This window comes from Ctenocephalides felis, unplaced genomic scaffold (genome assembly GCF_003426905.1).
Source record: "Ctenocephalides felis isolate EL2017-DRISC unplaced genomic scaffold, ASM342690v1 CF-g0.4_SCAFFOLD_00845, whole genome shotgun sequence".
In the NCBI taxonomy this organism is placed as follows: domain Eukaryota; kingdom Metazoa; phylum Arthropoda; class Insecta; order Siphonaptera; family Pulicidae; genus Ctenocephalides; species Ctenocephalides felis.
Window position 1 is genome coordinate 5,175,711 of NW_020536999.1, and position 16,802 is coordinate 5,192,512.

Consider the following 16,802-nt stretch of genomic DNA (forward strand, 5'->3'; position numbering starts at 1 on the left):
AAATTAAAAACAAATGAACCAAGAAGTTTTAAAAGTTTTATGATAATTATTATTAATAGTTAGCATTAAATTTTAATAATTTCAATCAAATATTGCGTTTTTAACAAATTTCGCAACTGTCAACGGCCATTTTGATAGTTTTTTGACAGCTGAACATTCAAAAAAATAAGCCATGAAGTTGTCAGTTTTGTGACGGCTAAATTCAAATTTAAATTTCAAAGAAAAAACAATTTAATAGAAAGTTACATTAATATTCAAAGTATTTGATACAAAATAGCAAAACTACTTTACCAAAATGTTAATTAAATAATATTAATGTTATACAAAGTTTAAGTAATAATTATTTTTTGTCAAATAAAAAACTTTAATGAACAATCTAAGAAGGCATAATTAAATTGATATTAATTTCCTTTGATAATATTAAATTGAAAAAAAAATCCTTTTTATTCAATTTATATTTAATAAGTAGTAAAAAATGATTTTATAAACTGGTGCATAATTAGCAGAATATTAAAACCAATATTAAATCTACTAAATAAAAATATATTTATAGAGATATAATATTTTGACAACCCAAAAAATATTCTAGAGCTATTTTTAGTAAATTCGACTAAAAAATTGGACCAGTCTTCCAATATTTGTTAATAATAGAAATAAACTATTATATATATATATATATATATATATATATATATATATGTTTATACATATATATATGATAGTTTACTTTAAATTTTATAAATTAAAATGCTTCAATTTTAAATTTTTTGGCACTTAAAAATCGTCGCACACGATTTAGTAAATTTGACTTTAAAATTTTTTAGAAAAAAATTAGTACAACAGGACCCAATTTTTAAGCCCAAATAAACCTAGATAAATATAGTACACTTGGCTAAATTTTAATTAATTTAATATAATCACACATTAATTATAAAAAATTAAGATAGTTGTACGTATCGACCAGTAATTAGATAATTGGTAACAAATTAATTAAATGAAAAATTTAAGAAAAATTAAATTATAATTGTATTAATATATATACATATATATATATATATATGTATATTATTATTTATAATAATTTATTATATTAATTTAATTAATGTACTGATGTCCAAGCTACGTTTTTAGTACATAAGTATACATAAAAATTTAAACAAATGTTTGATGATAATTGTACAAGACAAAAAAAATGAATAAAATGAGAGACTATTAATAAACCATTTTATAAATGGAATTATAGATATTTGTGTTTTATTTCGAAAAATTTGAGATATCCGAATTTTTTGTATATATTTAAGTTTGAAAGCCTTTTGAGCACATTAGTGTATGTGTTTACTATGTATGTATGTGCGGATACAATCTTTCATCGACGATTCCGAGAGCACGGATGAACCGATTAGAATGATTCATTTCAAATTCGATTCTTATTGATATAATGTGTTAACTTTTTTTTTATTTTACAGTGTGAAGAATTTTATAAAAATAAAATCATGTTCTGGAAATTTTTGTGTCTTGTTCAATTATTATGAAAAGATGACGTCATTGCAGATATTCCCATAATGACAAATCCTCATATTAGCAACATAGTTGCTAATGACTGTTTCATCTTAATTTCATTAATTAAGAGGTAATGCTTTTAGTAATTAATTACAAGACTATAATTATCTATTTAGAACCCAGAAGCGAATTGCTTGTAAAAATTAATTATCTTCGCCATTATTTTCTTTTTTAAATATTGTTTAGGATTGCACGTCAGTAGAATTCCTTTTTATATTGATGGTAGAGTTCTTTTTTTGTCATTTTGTTTTTGATAGAGTTCACTGTATTACATATGTAGTAATTAAATTTAATAATAAAAAGAATTTTTTTCGTAAGCTATCTTTGTATGATCGTCAGTAGAGTAAAACGAAATAAAAGTCAAAATTATTGAAATAAAAGTCAGAAATATTAAAATAAAATGTTTACCTAATTTGAAAATTATCTAAATGAATAAAAAATATGAGTAAGACAATAAATGTATTTACTAATACTAAAATTTTGATTTTCTTGTTATTTTGATAAATTGAGAAAATATAATATAATATAACTATCAATCAGAAAAATGTTAATTTAATTGAATTTATTTTTAGGCAAAACTTACAACAAATTATTATAATAAGGTTTATAATATTACCTTAAGGTTTTTTCGTTATAAATGTATGAAAAAAACAACCTGTGTCGGGCCGACTAGTATATATATATATATATATATATATATATATATATATATATATAAATCCATCTCTGTATAAAATGGCACTCGTAGTGTTTTTTTCTTACTTTTCATTCTTATACCTGTTTTCGATTTATACCTAAATTCGTCAGGTACATATGACTCAGGTAAATGTATATATATATATATATATATATATATATATATATTATATATATATATATATATATAGAAATATACAGAAAAAAACAACGAAAGAAATTTCATTGTCACCTCAGTTCTTGTTTGTCAGTTTAGTCAAAAAATAAACGTTGACAAAGATTTACAAATAATTTAAGATAAAATTATATTTATATTTATATATGTATATATAATAATAGTGAAAAAGTATTCTATTTAAAACTTATTTTATAAAATCATCTAAGAGTTATATTTTAAAGTTAAATTTAAAATTCATACAAAATATTAAATGTTTCTAATTATGATAAAAATATAAAAGTAAAACATTTATTTTTGTATTTAATAAAAGTGTGTTTATCTTTACTAAAAATAAATTTTGTGTTAATGTTTGTTATATAATAATTATAAATTATTTAAAGAATGTGTAAAAATTAATTATATATATATACATATATAATTTTTTTCCTAAAGTGTGTTAGGTTAGTGGTGTTAATTGTTGCTAATTTGATAAATAAACTGCAAAATGTTCGGGTGTTTTAAAAATAGGACAAATTTGTTATTCATTTGTTTATTAATTAATTTAGTGGTGATTAAATTGGTTATTGGAGATGACGATGATGGTAAGAATTTTTTAAAACATAAAAAAATAAATAAATTTATATATATGTATATAAATAAATTTATATATAAGTATGTATATATATATATATATATATATAAATATATAAATTATTTATTTATATATAAAAATTATTTTTATACAGAAATAATGTAAATATTAATGAATAAATAAACAAAAAATAATAAACACAAATAATGATTTAAGGGCATTCATTTTTGAAAAACTGAATTTATAAAATAATATTGAACTAAATAAATTAAAATAAAATAAAAATAGAGATAATTAAATAGAAATTAAAATAATCAAGTAAAAATGAAGGAAGTTAGGTAAAAATAAAAATAAAACCATTGATAAAAATCAGTAAAAATAAAACCAATAAAGATAGTCGAATGAAAATAAAACAAATAAAAACATAAAATAATACATAAAAGACTATAAACACGTAAATGGGCATAAATACATAAAAAGTAAAAATGGGCATAAATACATAAAAATTAAAGACTTACAATGAAAATTAATGAGTAAAAATAAATATGAATAAACAAGAATAAATAAAATGAGTAAAAAAATAAATAAATCAGTAAAAATAAAAAAAAATTAACGTATAAATAATTGAGTGAAAGTAATTGTAATTATATAAATATGAATAAGTAAAAATAAATAAATTGGATGAAATAAAAAAAATGAAGAAAATATAGTGGCGTAAAAAAATAGTAAATGAGTAAATAAATGTTTCAAAAAAACTAAATTTAACGATAAATAAAATTATACAAATATATAAATAAATGAATGAGTAAAAAACAAAAAAAAAAAATAGAATTGAAATAAAACAAAAATAATTAGACAAAATAAAATTATAGAAATATAAAATAATTGAGTAAAAATAAGAATAGATAAATTGAAATACAAATAAAAATTAAATGAATAACAAATAATTATATTAAATAAAAATAAATAAATTGAAATAAAAATATATATAATAACTGAAGCTAAGCAAAAATGAATAAAATAAATTCTTATGAAAATATAATAAAAATAATTTTAGTAAAAATAAAAATAAATTAATAAAAATCAATAAATATTAAATAAATAAAAGTAGTTAGAATAAATGTAAATAAATAAAAATAAAATATAAAAAAAGAATAAATAAGTTAAGTGAAAATAAAATATAAAATGGATAAGTAAAAAAATGTGAAAATAAAAATAAAATTAAATGAACTGAAGAAACTAAATTTAAAAATGAATAAAATATATTAAATTAAAATAAGTTAAAAAAGTATGTAAATGAGTAAAAATAAAAATAAATAAATAAAATAAAATAAATACACTAAAATAAAATAAATACTCTAAAATAGAAATAATTGAGTAATAATAAAAATAAATGAATTAAGTAACTAAATTAATTAACGATTGAAATATATAAATAAATTGAAGTATATAAATGAATAAATAATAATTTATAAATAAAAATAAAAAATAATTTAGTAAAAACAAAAATAAATAAATTAACATGAAAATAATTGAGTGAAAGCAGAAATAAATATAAATTTGACAAATAAAAAGAAAAATAATTTAATAAATAAAAACAATTGAGTTTGAGTAAAAATAAATAAATTAGTTTCAAAATAATTGAGTATAAATAAATTGTACATAGATAAAACGAAAATAAATTATAATAAATAATAAATGAGTAAAATGAAATTAATAAAGGAGCTAAAAAAATAAAGTAAAATAATAAGTTATTGAGTATAAATAAAAATAAATAAAATAAATAAAAATATTAAAATAAAAAAATATAAATTAACATAAAGTCGAGTCAACATAAATTTTAAAAATAAATAAATTAATATCAAGATAAATGCGTAAATAATGAAGAAAAAAATAAATATTTATAAATAAATACAAATATATAAAAAATGAAAAAAAAAATGAGTATGAATTTAAAAACATAGAAACAAATAAGTCAATAAATAAATAAATAAATAAATAAATATATTTATAATTGATCGTCCACCAACTAATGATGGTTGCAAAACAAACTAAAAGAAGTCACTACGTTAAAAATAGAAACAGCAAGATACTAAATTTTGCATTTAACCTAAAAAGCTCATAATTTAAACCAACAACTTTACACCAAAAAAATCACCATAAAAACATCTAAATTTTCCCCAGATGACTACACATCAGTCCACTCCGAAGAAATCATCAGCTCCGGCCCAAAATTCCCGGAAGAAATCACTGCCGAATATTGGAACAAATTAGCCCAGGATCACTTAAAGTCAAAATTAGGCAACAAATTGAACAAAAATATTGCAAAAAATTTAATCCTATTTTTAGGCGACGGATTATCAATAACCACTTTGGCAGCAGCCAGAGTTTATGCCGGAGGCGAAGAATTTCAATTGAGTTTTGAGAAGTTTCCTTATACTGGCTTGGCAAAGGTAAGGGATAAAGGAATTTCTTGGCGAATTTTTAGTGTTTATTTTTGAAGTAAAACTTCTTTAGGCGCGACACGGGTGTAAATCCGTACAAATGCAACGAAAACGCCAACGAGAAGTTGAAGACTACGACGCTAGTAAGCGCAGCTATCGCAATTGTTCGATCTAGTATGCGAGCAAAACAAAAAATACATCAAATGTCAAATCATATGTCAAAAACAAGCAAAAAATGTGCCGACTTTCACTTGAGTTTTGTATTTAGCTCGTAGTCTCTAAACATTTTTTGAAGTAAAACTTCTTTAGGCGCGACATGGGTCAGCAGTATAAATCGTGAGTTAATAAAAATGTCAGGATCGAAAGAATATTTTATCCCGTCCCCCATAAATAATTGTAGTGCAAATGATCGCGAATAAATAATGAAACTAAGGAAAAATCTACGCTGCGTAAGAAATGATAGCTTTGGCTATGTATGTATGTTTTGTGTGTGATCGACTTTGGCTTCAAAGTGACTTAGAAATATCAAATGATGCTCAAAAACAAATTCCTAATAATGTTTTTTGAATATTGATTCAAATAATCAGGTTGGATGCCAAACTTGTCGAAAGATATTAAATTCGGGTAAAATTCCCACTTTGTGTAAATTTAACGGCTTTGTATTTCCACCTATACCAAATTATCTACCTAAACTAGATACTGTATCTGAAAGGTTAATTTCACCTAGGTTGTGTTTCATGCAAATTAGACGATTGCAACATGCAAATGGACAATTTGGAATGTTTGGCCAAATTATAAATGTGCCTGTTGACATTAATAATATGGTTAATTTATTACCTCGTAATATTGATGATGATCATTGCATTAACGTTCACATAAAAAAGAAAATGATTGATAGATCAAGCTATGTGCAGGGCTTGATAAATAAAACAAATATAAAAGTATGGCTTCAATTTGTTAGGCAAGACGCATATTACAGCTGTTCAAGGAATGAGATTATATCGTCAGCGAAAAAGTAAAAAAATACAAACAGTGAATGAATGTATGTTAATTTTAATTACATGAAGTTCTTCAAACACAATTGTTACAAGATGAGTTAATTTGCAAAAACAATATTTGTTTTGGCGTTGTTTAACATAATTCACTGTGTGAATGAATATTATAGAATTTATTAATCAGCAATTACTTTAAAACGATCATGTCATATTAGGTTGTCAAATATCTCCCTTCCGCTTTTTTGCTCTTGGTTTATAATACAAAAAGGCGGAAGGGAGATATTTGACAACCTTATATTTCAAGTACGACTTTGATTACATTATTGTTTGTAAATATTATACATATTTTTAATGCATTCATAAATATATAATTTATAATTTATCATTATATAAATGTGTATAATGATTGACGACACTAATGAATGTGTGCATCACGAATGTTACCATATTACTAATAAACATTATTCAAAATTTTTATATGATGTATTTATTTTTACTCAACTTAAATTTGCTACAATATAATTGCAAATAAGTTTTACTTTAATCGCGTGTGATCCTTACGCGCACTCTTTTTTTTATTGTATTTTTTCCTCAGACTTATTGTGTGGATAAACAAGTACCAGATAGTGCCTGTACAGCAACAGCATATCTTTGTGGTGTCAAAGCCAATTTTCAAACAATTGGGGTTACTGCTGCAGTTTCCCAGGGAAATTGTTCTCAACAAAATGATCCTGATAGTAAATTAAATTCGATTTTGGGTTGGGCACAAGATGCAGGAAAAGCCACAGGTAAAGAAAAAAATTATGATCGATCCAATTAGATCTAAGACTGATTTTTTCCTAGGTTTCACAGGTGAGGAAAATGATTATGATTATACTAATTAGATGTAAAATGTTTTTTTTTTTTTTTTTTTTTAGGTTTGGTGACTACAGCTAGAGTTACCCATGCTTCTCCTGCAGCAGCCTATGCCCATGCTGCCAAAAGAAATTGGGAAAACGATGCCAAAGTTTCGCATTCTTATGAAGATCCGGCGGTTTGTGAGGATATTGCAAGGCAGTTGGTTTATAGATCGCCGGGGAAAGATATTAGGGTAAGGTAAAAGTAACAAAAAGTTGCTTCTTGTTTTGCGTTTTTATCTTGATCGAAAATCAGACCGAAAATTTAGACATGATAAAAATTTAGATTAAGATGCTAAAATACACCCTGTAAATTTGGTTTAAAAACAGATTATTAAATTCAAGTTTAGATAATTTTGTAGAAAATTTTGACTGGCAGACTTTTAAAAAAATCTTGGACAAACATATTTTACAATCCTAGTTTTGTACAAAAGTAAACATTTGTAGAAAATTGCAAAACAAAACATCGCTAAGTCTTTGGAAATTCTTGAAAAGTCAACCAGAATTTTCTGGAGTCACTCAGAATTTTCTAGAGTCACCAGAATTTTCTAAGAAGTCACCCAAAAATTTTTAAAATGTCGGCAGAATGTTTTGGAGTTTCTTGAATGTCACCAGAATTTTTTGGAGTCATCAAGAATTTTATTATTTTTCAAAATTTTACCATCCAGAATTTTTTAAAGAGTCACCAAGAAATTTTTAAATAGTCGCCATAATTTTCTGAGTCACTCAGAACTTTCTGGAGTCACTTAGAATTTTCTAGAGTCACTCAGAATTTTCTAGAGTCACCCAGAATTTTTCAGAGAGTTACCCAGAATTTTCTGAAGTCACCCAGAATTTTTTAGAGTCACCCAGAATTTTTTAAAGTCATTTAGAATTTTTTGAAGTTATTTCAGAATTTTTAAGTCATTCCAGAATTTATTAATGTCATTCCAGAATTTTTAAAGTCATTTCGAATTTTTTGAATTATTTCAGAATTTTTAAGTCATTCCAGAATTTTTTAATGTCATTCCAAAATTTTTAAAGTCATCGAGAATTTTTTAAAGTTATCCAGAATTTTTTGAAGTCATCCAGAATTTTTTAAAGAGTTACCAGAATTTTCTGGAGTCACCCAGAAATTTTAAAAAAGTGAGCAGAATTTTCTGGAGTCAGCCAGAAATTTTTAAAAAGTTACCAAAGTTTTCTGAAGTCACCAAGAATTTTTTTAAATTTTGCCAGAACTTTCTGAAGTCACCAAGTTTTTTTAAAAAAATTTCAGAACTTTCTGGAGTCACCAATTTTTTTTCAAAATTGCCAGAATTTTCTGAAGTGGCCAAGAAATTTTTACAAATTTTCCAGAACTTTCTGGAGTTATCAAGAAAATTTTAAAAGAAGCTAGAAATTAATAGAGTCACCAAGAATGATTTTAAAAGTGACCAGAAATTAATAGAGAAAACAAATTTTTTTTAGAAGTCACCAAAAATTAATGTAGTCACTCCGATTTTTTTAAAAATCGCCAGATATTAATAGAGTCGCCTCGATATTTTTAAAATATTGCCAAAAATTAATAGTCGCCCAGAAAATAATGGAATCGCCCAGAAATTCTAAAAGCCTCCAGAAACTCTAGGAGTCTCTAGAAACTCTAGAAGTCGTTCAGAAATTTCTATAAAGTTGGTAAAAATTAATAGTCACCAAGAAATTAATAGAGCCATCCATAAATTTCTAAAAACTTGCAAAAATTAATAGTCACCAATAAATTAATAGAGTCATCCAGGAATTAATGAAGCCACCCATAAAATTAATACACCATAAATTTCTAGATAATTTCGAAAAATTAATAGAGTTACCCAGAATTTAATGGAGTCACCCATAAATTTTTAGAAATTTACCAGAAATTAATGGAGTCAGTAAGAAAATAAATAATGGAGCTGCCAGAAAGGTAATAATGAAGCCCCTAGAAAGTAAATGATGGAGCCACCAGAAAGAAAATAATGGGGACGCCAGAAAGAAAATAATAGAGTCGCCACAAAATAAAAAAAAGAGCCGCCAGAAAGTAAATAATGGAGCCGAAAGCAAGTAAATAATGGAGCCGCCAGAGAGTATATAAAAAAGTAGCCAAAACCTCCTGGACTCACCAGAATTTCCTAGAGTCATGAGAACTTCTTGAGAACCTGTAAATATGCTGCAATTTTTTGGAATATCCAACAACTCTTAGAAACCTTCAGAAACTCCTGCAAAACGCCAGAAACTCATGAAACACGACAGAAACTCTTGGAAAACACCAGACACTCCTGATAAACACCAGAAAGCCTTAGGAACCACAAAAATTTTATTGAAAACTCTCAAAACGACCAAAAATTCCTAAAAATCCCTAAAAAATTCTTCAAAATCACCTTATAATCATAGATAAACAAGTATAATGCTTCTGATTTATCTCTAGTATTTACATATCTTTTCCCAGGTGATCCTCGGCGGCGGCCGCCGCAATTTCCTTCCAAAAAAAACCAAAGACGAAGAAGGCGACAAGGGCGTTCGCAAAGACAACAAAAATCTCATACGCCAATGGAGCGAGGACAAAATTCCTAGGTAATCTTAGGCGGCGGCCGGCGCAACTTCCTTCCAAAAAAAAACAAAGACGAAGAAGGCGACAAGGGCGTTCGCAAAGACAACAAAAACCTCATACGCCAATGGACCGAGGACAAAATTCAACGAAATTTCAAACCATCATACATATGGAATAGAAAACAATTGGTCAACCTAAACACAACTTCCACCGATTTTCTATTAGGTCTTTTTGAATCCAGTCACATGAAATACCACTTAGACGTAGTTTCCGAAGAAAAGAGGACGAGGAACCCAGTTTGAGCGAAATGGTTGAGAAGGCTATCGAGATTTTGGGAAAAGATGAGGATGGATATTTTTTGTTCGTAGAAGGTAATAATAGATACACAGATATATATATATATATATATATATATATATATATAATATATATACTAAGCTGGCCCGGCAAACGTCGTTTTGCTAAGTAAGGTATATCCCAAACAATTTCCAGAGAATCAAAAATATTAATACTTTAAGTGTATAAGGATGTGTTGTTTAAATGCTATATACAATGAGGTATTATAAAAACAATAAACCCAATTAGATTGTCTATATTTTGTCTGGAGGTTTACACACTTTCTATAAAAAACATGGTATAACCCAATCAAAGTATTTTTTTGGTCTTTCCAACTTATTTGATTACGTTTCAAGTTTTTCAGATTCTTTTTGAATTCTAGATTTTGTGTATAATTGTAAATAATACTACTGAGCTTATACAAAATTTTCAAATTTCTGCGAGGAGAGATAGAAAATTTATAAGGTTGTCAAATATCTCCCTTCCGCCTTTTTGTATTATAAACCAAGAGCTAAAAAGCGGAAGGGAGATATTTGACAACCTAATTACTTTATATATTACTATCTATTCTTCGATAAATTCTGGGAAATTATAACTGAGAAAATGTTATTCGAAAAAATGTCTCTTTGATCGATATTTTTCCTTTCTTATTTACTGTGTTTTTTATAAAAGTTTGCTCGTCAGTAGAGTTCCTTTCTTATTTACTGTGTTTTTATACTTTTCTATTAAGTGTTTTAAATTTTAGTTTGCTTGTCAGTAAAGTTCCTTACTTATTTACTGTGTTCTAATACAAGTTTGCACATCAGAAAAGCCCTTTTACTATAATATGTTAGTTTGCTCGCCAGTAAGGTCCTTTTCTATTAAATTTTCTTTGGTTTTAGTTTGCTCGTCAGTAGAGTTCTTTTCTATGAAATTTTCCTCTTTTTCAGTTTGCTCGTCAGTAGAATCCTTTTTCTAATGAATTGTTTTTCAGTTTGCTCGTCAGTAGAGTCCTTTTCTATTTACTGTCTTTTTTAGTTTGTTCGTCAGTAGAGTCCTTTTTCTAATAAATAAGTTTTTAGTTTGCTCGTCAGTAGAGTCCTTTTTCTAATAAATAATTTTTTAGTTTGCTCGTTAGTAGAGTCCTTTTTTTAACAAATAATTTTTTAGTTTGCTCGTCAGTAGAGTCCTTTTTTTTAAAAAATAATTTTTTAGTTTGCTCGTCAGTAGAGTCCTTTTCTATGAAATTTTCTTCTTTTTCAGTTTGCTCGTCAGTAGAGTCTTTTTTCTAATAAATTGTTTTTTATTTTGCTCGTCAGTATGGTCCTTTTTCTAATAAATTGTTTTTTAGTTTGCTCGTCAGTAGAGTCCTTTTCTATTTACTGTCTTTTTCAGTTTACTCGTCAGTAGAGTCCTTTTTCTAATAAATAATTTTTAGTTTGCTCGTCAGTAGAGTCCTTTTCTATGAAATTTTCTTTTTTTTTTCAGTTTGCTCGTCAGTAGAGTCTTTTTCTAATAAATTGTAGTTTCAGTTGGCTCGTCAGTAGAGTCCTTTTTCTAATAAATAATTTTTTAGTTTGCTCGTCAGAGTCCTTTTTCTAACGAATATTTTTTTAGTTTGCTCGTTAGTAGAGTTCTTTTCTATTAAATTTTCTTCCTTTTTTAGTTTAATTTTAAAGGTATTTTGCAAAATAATTACATTTTTAACTAATGCTAAAAAACTACCAATGGAAGAAAATAATTTTATTATGGATTTCCAAATTACCATTTAACTCCCGATAGCAAAGTCATAAGAATCAAGGTTATAGCTGGTTATACATCTTTTGCCCTCTACTTTCAAATATTGTTGTTAAACAATGCTTAACTTTACTGGTTTTTGAACACATTGGAAGTTGAACTTTTTAACCCCGGACCATCATATTTTACTGTCTATTCTTCGATAAATTCTGGGAAATTATAACTGGGAAAATATTATTCGACAAAATGTCCCTTTGATCGATACCAAATTTAGGTTCTGAATTTAAATAACATAAATAAAAAATAATATAACCAAAAAATGTCACGTCAAGTCACCCAAATTTTTTCAAAAGTTGTCAGAATTTTCTAGAAGTCGCCCAAAATTTTTTGAAAAGTCGGCACAGTTTTCTGGAGTAACTAGGAATTTTCTGGAGTCCCCCAGAATTTTCTGGGTCACATAAAAATGTATAGAGTCACCATAATTTTTTGGAATCACTAAGAAATTAAAAAAAAAATTACCAGAATTTTCTGGAGTCACCCAAAATTATTTAAAAGTGACCAGAATTTTCTGCAGTCACTGTAGTCACTCGGAAATTTTTAAAAAGTCACCAGCATTTTCAAAAATCACCAAGAAATTTTTAAAAAGTCGCCAGAATTTTCTGAAGCCACCAAGATTTTTTTTAAAATTTGCCAGAATTTTCTGGAGTCACCAAGAAATTTTTTAGTCTTCGATAAATTCTGGGAAATTATAACTGGGAAAATGTTACTCGACAAAATGTCCCTTTTGTCGATACCAAATTAAGGTTCTGAATTGAAATAACATAAATAAAAAATAATATAACCTAGAAAATGTTTTATAAATACCAGTGAGTATATAATTATACAAATGAGATCTTTCAGAGCACCGTGTTTGAGAAAAATATGCCAAAAAGTTCATTTTCATATTAACATTTCAAAAAAGTTGATATTTTGAGTCTCTAGTAACACTTGAAGCCCGTTTACTAACGTTTTTGTATATAAATAAAATTACGAACAAAACTACTTACCACAATTTAATCATAATTAAATAATATTTACGTAAAACATTCTATTAAACGTAATTGAACATCTGTCAAAAACGTTTGACATTTGACGTATTAGCCACCGTCCATTGTTTTATTCAAATTACGCTTCTACAAAAAATTTCGAATTAAAAATGTAAAGTTTCTACGCGATTTTGAAATAATATCTCACCTTTCCGACAACCTACTGATTAGCAAGAATTTTTCAAGACTAAAACTGGCCAAATCGGTTTAGCCGTTTTCGGGTTTTAGAGGATCATTTGATCGAGAGCTCCATTTTTATATATAAGATATATATATATATATATATATATAGTTATGTGTTTTTTTTTTCAAGGTGGAAGGATCGATCATGCTCATCACAGTACAAAGGCCCAAAAGGCTCTGGACGAGACCTTGCAATTTGCACAAGCCGTCGAATTGGCAGTCAATATGACAAATTCGAATGATACTCTTATAGTAGTCACGTCCGATCATGCACATACCATGTCGTTTAGTGGATATCCGGTAAATATGATATATAATAATATATATATATATATAACTCTGAAACAAATTTACAGTTTCCTTCCAAAAACAGTTTTATCGAATTTTTATTATTTTTTGGCTAAAATTGCTCCTTCTGCAAGACATTCGTAAACTATGTACTGTTTATGCGCATCGGTAAATAATTATACATTGAGAAAATGTGAGAGGTAGACAATCCTTGATTAATATAATCTGTTTTTTTTAATATAATATTTGTACAATGGTAGAATCCTACAAATTAGATTATACAAAGATAGAACGATAATTCAACGCATCTAGTTTTAACTATGGTAACTATTCCGTCGCCAAAATGTTAAAAATTGTTTTGAAAATGTTTCAGCGTATAAAGCAGATAAATCAAAGTTTTTCAGGAAAGTCTTGAGCAAAATTCAATGAAAGTCGTTCACAGAATAAAAAACAAATAATTTACCAGTTGTCGACATATGTCAAAAAGTTTTGGACCTCGAAATGACTATTATGAATTAGGTATTTGTGATAGGACGGTGAAAATTTAGAGTTGCACGTATTTTTCAAATTCTGCATTAAAAAATTGAAATGAAGACCACAAAATTTGAGAAAAGTACTAGATTTGGACATTTGATAAAAATAAATTGTTTAAAAAAAATCTAAACTAAAGTTAAGTCAAAAATAATCATGCGGAGTGAAAAATTATTCGTTCACTAGGTAGGAGGGTGAAAATTCAGGTCTGCATACGTTTTTTAGTTAAAAAAAATAAAAAAGTAAAATTTAAAAAAATGGTTCAAAAACTAGAAAAGAAATGTGAAGGGCGAATCGGTCAAGCCGTTTACTAAAACAATTTTAATTTAAGTCTGTATATGTGTTTTAGTTAATAAATATAAAAACATAAAATTTGAAAAATTCGTTCAAAAACTAGAAAACAATTATGAAAGGCGGTCAACCCTTACTACTTAGGGGTACAAAAAATAGATGTTACCCTATTCTCAGTCATGCTAAACGTGATTATAAAATTTCATAAAAATCGGTCAAGTCGTCTTAGAGAAATATTAGGACAAATATCATTAGAGTAGAATTTTATATACATATATATAGGGTGGTCATTAATATGATTATTTTCAAATTTCTTTGCTCACAGGGTCTCAAATGTTTCCAAATTGATGAAGAAAAATTCTCTGAAAATTTTAGGTCTTAATATTAACTTTAAGATTCAATTCAATCAAAGTTTCTTACTGGTAAAATTCCATTTGTTTTTTAGAATTTTATAACTTAGCGACAAGTGAATTAACATTTTGAGAATAACTTTGCATTTGCTTATTTTGATCATAAATAAATTTATAACAAAAATTTGATACATTTTATAAAATAAGTATTTACTTAGGTAGAAAAATCAAGAGACTTTGATTAGAGTGCAGACTGTCTTAAAGTTAATATTAAGAGCTAAAACTTTCAGAGAATTTTCTTTTGTCAATATGGAAACATTTGAGCCCTTGGGAGCAAAGAAATTCGAAAATATCCATATTAAGGACCACCCTAAATATGAATATTTGATTTTTTTTTCAGAATCGTGGTAATGATATTTTGGGTTTTGCCCAAATCGCCCATGACGATCTGCCAATATCGACATTGAGCTACGCCAATGGTCCAGGATATACTGAACACACAAAAAGAAAAGGTAAATATATATATATATATATATATATATATATATATATATATAGGCCTTGCCCTAAAATTTCATTTCTTATCTATTTTTCCCAGGTGGAAGAAGAGACATCAGAATTTTAGACACCCACGACATAGATCTACGTTTTCCAGCAATGGTAAACCTAAAAAGGGAATCCCATGGTGGCCAAGATGTGGCCCTTTTCGCAAAAGGGCCCTGGAGTCACCTCTTCACTGGAAATTTCGAACAAAATGTGGTGCCCCATTTGATGGCTTATGCTGGTTGCATCGGTCCAGGCGCTAAGGCGTGCGATGGAGTAGATAATTAGATTGAGGGATAGATTGTTAGATTAAGGATTAAGAATTAGTTTGTAACGTTTTTGTAATGGAAATATATAAATATACATATATGTGTAAAGTTTTAATTAAAAAAATCGATTTTTATATATAAAGTACGTGTCACAATGTTTGTCCTGAATAAACTCGCAAACTACTGAACCGATTTTAAATTTTATTGGCTCACCCTATGCACTCATAACTAACTTAAGTTATAGGTAGTATTAAAAACTTTAGATCATATATGAATTATCAAAATTTTAGAAATTTCCATCGATTTTGACAGTACGCAAACACAACACTGAGAAATAACAATGTTTCTTGAAATTTATTGCAAGATTTTTTATAAATCCTTTGCAAATTAATCAGAAACAATAAAATTTGCAAGTAAATACGCCTGATCGTGCAGCAAATACAAAGACATTTTCACAGATTTTGTACAAAGAAAAGAGAATAAGACAGCGTTGCCATAACAATACTATGTTATCGTTTATTTTACCGCAGAATTGACCCCAAAAAAATTAATTTGTACTGTTTTTGTAATAGAAATATATACATATAAGTATTTATGAAAAGTTTTATTATCTTCTCAAATTATTTTCGACAATTTGTAACTAAAATCGTAATGAGTTTCTTCATCTTTCGCATATATTAAGATAAAATAGATTTATAAAATCACTGTTTCAAAATTTATCGCAAAAATTCTTAGATTTTTTATCGTTTCATCGCAATTTTATCACAAAAGATGAAATTTAATTTAAGCAAGACTAATTATCAGTTCTTAATTAGGCCTTGACGATTGACAAATTAATTGCTAATAAAATTTAATAGATAAGGATTGCAATAAGATAATTATTTAAAAATCTGGTAAAGTGTATATTTATTATTAATTTATTGGATTTGTTTATACTGTAACATCAATTATAGTAAAAAATATCGAAATTTTAATTAAAAGACTATTCGGCAAACATTATCATTTTCGCCAGTAAAGTTTTCGACTAACAAATCTCACTTTTGACAGCAGAAATTAATTTTCGACAAATAAATTTTTAGACATACAGACCTCATTTTCGACAGAGAAGTTTTCGACATACACACCCCATTTTGGCATTAAAGTTTTCGACATACAAACCTCATTTTCGACAATAAAGTTTTCGACAAACCTCAAATTTTTGGTCATACAGACGTCATTTTCGACATAGAAGTTTTCGACATACAAACCTCATTTTTGACATGCAAACCTCATTATCGACATACAAACCTCATTTTTGACAGTAAAATTTTCGACAAACCCACCTTTTTTCG

General features: G+C 26.6%; 1 pseudogene; it reads left to right on the top strand.

Annotated features, from left to right (window-relative positions):
• The first annotated feature begins 5,040 nt into the window (after window positions 1–5,040).
• Window positions 5,041–15,490, top strand: LOC113370677 (annotated as a pseudogene).
• Window positions 15,491–16,802: the final 1,312 nt, after the last annotated feature.